Below are 9,151 nucleotides of genomic sequence, written 5' to 3'. Positions count from 1 at the left end.
CTGCGCATCTCAGACAGCGACACCGTGTTTGTTGGTTCTGGTCAGCAGTCGGGTATGAACCGGTTTTTCGAACCAGCTCAGGCGTTTGTCACTTGCGAAGTAAGGATTCAAGTGGGTGTCCCTCTTGTACTGCCCCGATGCAGGGGCTCGGTAACAAAGGGGGTTGAAACAGGGAGACTGGATCGAGAGTCAATGTTGATCAAGGACACGTAAGGAGGAGCAGCTCACTTCTGTCTGCAGGGCTCCCAGTGAGGGAGCGAGGTAAGCGCTCACCTGGGAGTCCCTGGGCCCAAAGACCAGCCCAAGGTGGAGGAGGTGCATCCGGGAGGGCGCTGGGCACCTCGAGTCTCGTCGCCGGGAGCATGCAGAGACCAAGCGCTAACAGTGGAAGGAGCACACAACAACCCAAGCCCCACCCCCGCCCCACACATCCTTCCAACCACCATCTGTCCCACCTGTGACAGAGACTGTGGGTCCCGCATTGGACTCTTCAGTCACCTGAGAAGTTGTGTTAGTGTGGGAGCCAGTCATCCTCGACCCCAGGCCAGGGGGGCGGGGGGAGCGCTGAATTAGAAACGATGGGCAAAAGAATGCGAGGCGACATGAGGAAGTATTTTTTGAGGTATTGGTGAGGCCACACCTGGAGTACTGCGTGTACAGTTTTGCTCTCCGTATTCACCAAAGGATATACTTGCTCTGGAGGCAGTTCAGAGAAGGTTCACTCGGTTGATTCCGGGGATGAGGGGGTTGACTTATGAGGAAAGGTTGAGGAGGTTGGGCCTCTACTCATTGGAGTTCAGAAGAATGAGAGGTGATCTTATCGAAACGTATCAGATTATGAGGGGGCTTGACAAGGTGGATGCAGAGAGGATGTTCCCACTGATGGGGGAGACTAGAACTAGGGGGCATGGTCTTAGAATAAGGGGCCGCCCATTTAAAACTGAGATCAGGAGGAATTTCTTCTCTCAGAGGGTTGTAAATCTGTGGAATTCGCTGCCTCAGAGAGCTGTGGGAGCCGGGACATTGAATATATTTAAGACAGAGATAGACAGTTCCTTAACCGATAAGGGGATAAGGGGGCGGGCAGGGAAGTGGAGCTGTGTCCATGATCGGATCAGCCATGATGGTATTAAATGGCGGAGCAGGCTCGAGGGGCCGTATGGCCAACTCCTGCTCCTATTTATGTTCTTATTGAACGCGCTGCCTGAAATGGCGGTGGGAGCAGATTCAATGGTGACTTTCAAAAGAGGTGTTGGATAAGTAGTTGAAGGGGTAAGGTGTCCCGGTCTGCGGGGAACGAGCGGGGGGAGTGGGATTAACCGGATCGCTCTTTCATAGATCTAGCACAACACCATGGGCAGAATTGTCTCCTTCCGTTGCTGTATCATTCTGTGGTTCTATGAGGTAATCTTTATCAAATGATGCTCATGCGCTGAGAACAATCGATGCTTCATATCAGGCGCATAGATGTATATTTTAATGGGAGCACATTTAGCAACGTATGCAAACTAAGGCGAGCTCGGAGAATGAATTATGGAAACCAGATCAGGCAACACTCCTGACAGCCCCCGATCAGGAAGCAAAGTCCCAGAACCCTGACTGTGGCTCGCCCACTCATACTGGGACAAGGAATGGGACTCTGTGTTTGTTCTTAAACTAAATGTCCAAAATTTAGTCTCCATATCTCGCCGGGAGCAGAGAATGGCACAGATTCAGGAGAAGAAATTCATCCTGGTCTCCATTCGAAACAGGCGACCCCTTTATTCTGAAACCATGCCCCCCCCCCCGCAGTTCTAGAATTCCCCCCCCCCCCCCACCAGGGGGAAAACATCCTCTCTGCATCGACCCTCTTCTAGCCCCCCTCAGCATCTTCACACGTTTCAATAAGACCGCCTCTCGGTCTTCTCTCCTCCAATGGAGGGAGCAGAGGGCGAAATCCGGCTGGGGGAGGGGAGCGATGGGCGTGCAGTGTTGCCGGGGTCCGGGACTCCCACCCTCCCTCTGTTACATAAAAACTTAGAAATATAGAAACAGAGAAAATAGGAGCAGTAGTCGGCCATTCGGCCCCTCGAATCTGCACCACCATTCAATATGATCATGGCTGATCCTCGATCTCAAAACCATATTCCCGCTTTCTCCCCATACCCCTTGATGCCTTTTGTGTCTCGAAACCTATCTACCTCCCTCTTAAATATACTCAGTGACTTGGCCTCCACAGCCGTCTGTGGTAGAGAATTCCACAGGTTCACCACCCTCTGAGTGAAGAAATTTCTCCTCATCTCGGTCCTAAATTTCCTCCCCCGTATCCTGAGACTGTGTGACCCCTTGTTCTAGACTTCCCAGCCCTGGGAAACATCCTCCCCACATCCAGTCTGTCCAACCCCGTCAGAATTTTATACCTTTCAATCAGATCCCCTCTCATTCTTCTAAACTCCAGTGAATACAGGCCCAGTCGACCCAATCTCTCCTCGTACCACAGTCCTGCCGTCCCAGGAATCAGTCTGGTGAACCTTCACTGCACTCCCTCTGTGGCAAGTATATCCTTCCTTAGGTAAGGAGACCAGAACTGCTCACAATACTCCAGGTGCGGCCCCACGGACAACAGGTGTTTTTCCACAAATCACACAAAGTTCGAAATGAAAAGGCTTCCGCCTTTCGTGACGTCACCATTCAGACTTGCCCCATGGCTCCTGCTGTATTTCACAGCAACCAAAAATCAGTCCTTTTAAGGCCCATACACACACTGATGTTGGCACCGGACAAACCCTGCACCTGAGAGGGAAGGGCTATCGCTACAGGCTCTGCAATGGATGGACTGACCCGGCCCCCGAGGGGTGCCCTGACTCGGCCCGTTCAGCCCGATACACTGACGCAGTGTGCTGGTCGGAACCGAGGTCTGGCTCTCCCGGCCGAAAGCGATCGGGTCACTAGGTCCCGTGACGTGAGATTGAGTGGAATGGGCCCATACTCTCTGGAGTTTAGAACAATGAGCGGTCATCTCATTGAAAATGTGTACAATTCTTCGAGAGCTTGACAGGGTAGACACCGAGAGATTCTTTTCTCCCCTGGCTGGAGAGTCCGGAATCAGGGGGCACACAGTCTCAGGATAAGGGCTCGGCCATTTAGGGCTGAGATGAGGAGCAATTTCTTCAGTCAGAGGGTGGTGAATCTTTGGCGTTCTCTGCCCCAGAGGGCTGTGGAGGACCAGTCATTGAGTATATTCAGGACAGAGATAGATAGATGTTGGAAACCAAGGGATATGGGGATTGGGCGGGACGGTGGAGTTGAGGTAGAGGATCAGCCATGAATTATTGAATGGTGGAACAGGCTCGAGGGGCCGAATGGCCGAATCCTGCTCCTATTTCCAATGTTCGCATGGCCATTAGAGTTCCAATACACAAACAGACCTTTCCCCAATACTGACCATAACATGCTCAGGCCCTCCCCAGTCCCAGTACACACACAGACCTTTCCCCAATACTGACCATAACATGCTCAGACCCTCCCCAGTCCCAGTACACACACAGACCTTTCCCCAATACTGACCATAACATGCTCAGACCCTCCCCAGTCCCAATACACACACAGACCTTTTGCCAATACTGACCACATCTTGAATATTGTGCACAGTTTTGGTCTCCTAATCTGAGGAAGGACATTCTTTCTATTGAGGGAGTGCAGTGAAGGTTCACCAGACTGATTCCCGGGATGGCAGGACTGACATATGAAGAAAGATTGGATCGACTAGGCTTATATTCACTGGAAATTAAAAGAATGAGAGGGGACCTCATATAGAAACATAAAATTCTGACGGGATTGGACAGGTTAGCTGCAGGAAGAATGTTCCCGATGTTGGGGAAGTCCAGAACCAGGGGTCACAGTCTAAGGATAAGGGGTAAGCCATTTCGGACCGAGATGAGGAGAACTTCTTCACTCAGAGAATTGTGAACCTATGGAATTCTGTACCACAGAAAGTTGTTGAGGCCAGTTCGTTAGATATATTCAAGAGTGAGTTAGATGTGGCCCTTATGGCTAAAGGGATCAGGGTTATGGAGAGAAAGCAGGAGTGGGGTACTGAAGTTGCATGATCAGCCATGATCAATTTGAATGGTGGTGCAGGCTCGAAGGGCCGAATGGCCTACTCCTGCACCTATTTTCTATGTTTCTATAACATGCCCAGACCCTCCCCAGTCCCAATACGCACACAGACCTTTCCCCAATACTGACCATAACATGCTCAGACCCTCCCCAGTCCCAATACACACACATTTCCCCAATACTGACCATAACATGCTCAGACCCTCCCAGTCCCAATACACACACAGACCTTTCCCCAATACTGACCATAACATGCTCAGACCCTCCCAGTCCCAATACACACACAGACCTTTCCCCAATACTGACCATAACATGCTCAGACCCTCCCCAGTCCCAATACGCACACAGACCTTTCCCCAATACTGCCCATAACATGCTCAGACCCTCCCAGTCCCAATACACACACAGACCTTTCCCCAATACTGACCATAACATGCTCAGACCCTCCCCAGTCCCAATACGCACACAGACCTTTCCCCAATACTGCCCATAACATGCTCAGACCCTCCCCAGTCCCAATACACACACAGACCTTTCCCCAATACTGACCATAACATGCTCAGACCCTTCCCAGTCCCAATACACACCTTTCCCCAATACTGACCATAACATGCTCAGACCCTCCCCAGTCCCAATACACACCTTTCCCCAATACTGACCATAACATGCTCAGACCCTCCCCAGTCCCAATACACACCTTTCCCCAATACTGACCATAACATGCTCAGACCCTCCCCAGTCCCAATACACACACAGACCTTTCCCCAATACTGACCATAACATGCTCAGACCCACCCCAGTCCCAATACACACACAGACCTTTCCCCAATACTGACCATAACATGCTCAGACCCTCCCCAGTCCCAATACACACACAGACCTTTCCCCAATACTGACCATAACATGCTCAGACCCTCCCCAGTCCCAATACACACCTTTCCCCAATACTGACCATAACATGCTCAGACCCTCCCCAGTCCCAATATACACACAGACCTTTCCCCAATACTGACCATAACATGCCCAGACCCTCCCAGTCCCAATACACACACAGACCTTTCCCCAATACTGACCATAACATGCCCAGACCCTCCCCAGTCCCAATACACACCTTTCCCCAATACTGACCATAACATGCTCAGACCCTCCCCAGTCCCAATACACACACAGACCTTTCCCCAATACTGACCATAACATGCTCAGACCCTCCCCAGTCCCACTGCCCCTACACCCTTCATGCTGGGCAGCTGAAGACAAATTCTGTTACAGCAGCAAAGCCCACCTGGTTACCATGGGCCCAGAAGAGATGTTTACTCATTTGTCTATCACAGGTCCTTTAATTAAAAATGTTTCATTTGCATGGACCCTGCCAGGTTATCAATCTTCAGTAAATGATAAGGTGTCAGCCAATCAGCACTGCCGATAGCTGCACACACCTCTGGTGCTGTGGGTTTGGTTATATGAGCTGTCACTGAGACTGTCACTGCTCACAGCGAGCTGTACCTGGGACTGAGAAAGTTGCCGGTGATCAGAACTCTGTATCTCACACAGCGACACCGCGTTTGGAGACTCGGGTAAGCAGTGGGGTGTGAAGGGGATTTTAGCAGCAGCTCAGGGGTTTGAAGTTGGGACCCAGGACTGTGTGGAACTTGTCCTGTCCAGGTACAGGCCTCAGCAATGAACTGTGTTAAAAGATTTATAATCAAAGGAGACTGGAGAGAGTCAGCACGGTTTAACCAGTGGTGTTCGAGAATTGGAAAAACCAGGGAAGGATTCTAGTCAAGCAACTGGTGTTTATCAGGGATAGGAGAGAGGCTGGCACTGAACTCTGTCTGTAGGGTCCCAGTGAGGGAGAGAGGGAGAGCTCACCTCTGTCTGTAGGGTCCCAGTGAGGGAGAGAGGGAGAGCTCACCTCTGTCTGTAGTCCCAGTGAGGGAGTGAGATAGAGCTCACCTCTGTCTGTAGGGTCCCAGTGAGGGAGAGAGATAGAGCTCACCTCTGTCTGTAGGGTCCCAGTGAGGGAGAGAGGAAGAGCTCACCTCTGTCTGTAGGGTCCCAGTGAGGGAGAGAGATAGAGCTCACCTCTGTCTGTAGGGTCCCAGTGAGGGAGAGAGAGAGAGCTCACCTCTGTCTGTAGGGTCCCAGTGAGGGAGAGAGGGAGAGCTCACCTCTGTCTGTAGGGTCCCAGTGAGGGAGAGAGGGAGAGCTCACCTCTGTCTGTAGGGTCCCAGTGAGGGAGAGAGATAGAGCTCACCTCTGTCTGTAGGGTCCCAGTGAGGGAGAGAGAGAGAGCTCACCTCTATCAGTAGGGTCCCAGTGAGGGAGAGAGAGAGAGCTCACCTCTATCAGTAGGGTCCCAGTGAGGGAGAGAGATGGAGCTCACCTCTGTCTGTAGGGTCCCAGTGAGCGAGAGAGGGAGAGCTCACCTCTGTCTGTAGGGTCCCAGTGAGGGAGAGAGAGAGCTCACCTCTGTCTGTAGTGTCCCAGTGAGGGAGTGAGATAGAGCTCACCTCTATCTGTAGTGTCCCAGTGAGGGAGAGAGATAGAGCTCACCTCTGTCTGTAAGGTCCCAGTGAGGGAGAGGGGGAGAGCTCACCTCTGTCTGTAGTGTCCCAGTGAGGGAGAGAGAGAGAGCTCACCTCTGTCTGTAGGGTCCCAGTGAGGGAGAGAGGGAGAGCTCACCTCTGTCTGTAGGGTCCCAGTGAGGGAGAGAGATAGAGCTCACCTCAGTCTGTAGGGTCCCAGTGAGGGAGAGAGATAGAGCTCACCTCTGTCTGTAGGGTCCCAGTGAGGGAGAGAGGGAGAGCTCACCTCTGTCTGTAGTGTCCCAGTGAGGGAGAGAGGGAGAGCTCACCTCTGTCTGTAGGGTCCCAGTGAGGGAGAGAGATAGAGCTCACCTCTGTCTGTAGGGTCCCAGTGAGGGAGAGAGAGAGAGCTCACCTCTGTCTGTTGGGTCCCAGTGAGGGAGAGAGATAGAGCTCACCTCTGTCTGTAGGGTCCCAGTGAGGGAGAGAGGGAGAGCTCACCTCTGTCTGTAGTGTCCCAGTGAGGGAGAGAGGGAGAGCTCACCTCTGTCTGTAGGGTCCCAGTGAGGGAGAGAGATAGAGCTCACCTCTGTCTGTAGGGTCCCAGTGAGGGAGAGAGAGAGAGCTCACCTCTGTCTGTTGGGTCCCAGTGAGGGAGAGAGGGAGAGCTCACCTCTGTCTGTAGTGTCCCAGTGAGGGAGAGAGGGAGAGCTCACCTTTGTCTGTAGTGTCCCAGTGAGGGAGAGAGGGAGAGCTCACCTCTGTCTGTAGGGTCCCAGTGAGGGAGAGGGGTGGAGCTTCCCGATTATAAATTGATGTACCCTCTGATTCGCTGTCCAACTCCCTATTTACAGTTCCCTTTGATCTCCCTGTCCCCTCAACTTTCTCTAATACTAATTTCCTGTTTTCACTTCCAGAATATCCCCCAGTAAGAGGAGGACTCTGCTGATCATTCTGGGTTACCTGAGTAAGTCATTTTCATTGTCGACAAACTGCACTGTGTGTATTTAATGTCTTTATGTTTAAAAACCTGTAAAATCTCCTCAGGTGTGTGATTTGCATCAGGGCAGCTTCAGGGCTGTGGCAGGGGTGGAAATCTGAGCGGAGAGGTTCCAACATGGAGTTTAAATTGAAATTCTTCCATTGCTATTATTTATACTTTTAATTACTGATCAGATTTAGAAGCTGTGGGTTTGTGATAGGTATTCCATCATTTCTGTGCACAGTTTTGGTCTCCACATTACACAAAAGGGATGTAGAGGCACTGGAGAGGGAGTGAATCAACCTTTACAAGATGAAACCAGAACTGAGCTGTTATAACGATCAGGAAACACTGAACAAGCTGGGTCGCTTTTCTCTAGAAAAGAAAAAGGCTGAGGGGGACCTGATCGAGGGCTTTAGAATTCTGACAGTAAACGTGTCGACGGTGTTTCCACTTATGGACGAGACGAGATCTCGGGAGCCACCAATATAAGATCAATCTGTCAGCAATAAATCCAATGGGGAATTCAGGAGAAACTTCTTTACCCAGAGAGTGGGGAGAATGTGGAGCTCGTCACCAGACAGAGGGGCTCAGGCGAGAGGCAGAGATTATCCACGGCTGAGCTCGATGAACACACAGAGGGAAAGGAATAGAAGGATATATTGATGGGCTGAGAGGAAGACGGCTGGGAGGAGGCTCGTGTGGAGCATAATCAGCGTTAGGACCAGGTCGGGAAAATTGCCTCTTCCTGTGCCTGTAAATTGATTATAATTCTGTGCCATACATACTTACACAATATTATATACATAATCTTAATTACCGAACAGGTGTAAAAATTCAACATTTGTAATATTTTCATTTCTGATTGATATTATTTATTACACATATGTTATGTATAATTAATTTTTACAGTACTGACTTAAATTATTTATTATGTGTTGGTAATAAACTATAATACTTGCATTATTGATTCAAATTATATCATATGCATTTTAATATATCTTTAGTATTTGCATTAATGATTCATATTATTCATTGTACATTAGTTATAGATATTTAATATTTGCGTTATTGATTCAATTTATTTATTATACATTTATGATAGATATTTCACATTTGCATTTTTTATTATGATTAATTAATATGTATTTATAATAGAAATTTCATATTTGCAATAATGATTGATATTACTTATTATGCATTTATAATACATCTTTAATTTTGGCATTACTAATTCCTGGTATTTATTATGCATTTGTCACAGATATTTAATATTTGCAATACTGATTGATATTATGTATGATGTACTTGTAATAAACTTTCAAACTTTTATTATTGATTCATATTACATTATATGCATTTTTAATATATCTTTAATATTTGCATTATTGACTGATATTATTCATTATACATTTGTTGTAGTTCTTGATCATTGTATTATAAATTCATATCATTTATTATTCTTTTTTATAGATTTTTAACATTTGCATCGTTGATTAATATTAATAATTATGCATTTGCAATAGTATTTAACATTTGCATTATT

This window comes from Pristiophorus japonicus, unplaced genomic scaffold (genome assembly GCF_044704955.1).
Source record: "Pristiophorus japonicus isolate sPriJap1 unplaced genomic scaffold, sPriJap1.hap1 HAP1_SCAFFOLD_427, whole genome shotgun sequence".
Classification (NCBI taxonomy): domain Eukaryota; kingdom Metazoa; phylum Chordata; class Chondrichthyes; family Pristiophoridae; genus Pristiophorus; species Pristiophorus japonicus.
Note: the sequence above shows the minus strand (reverse complement) of the source record.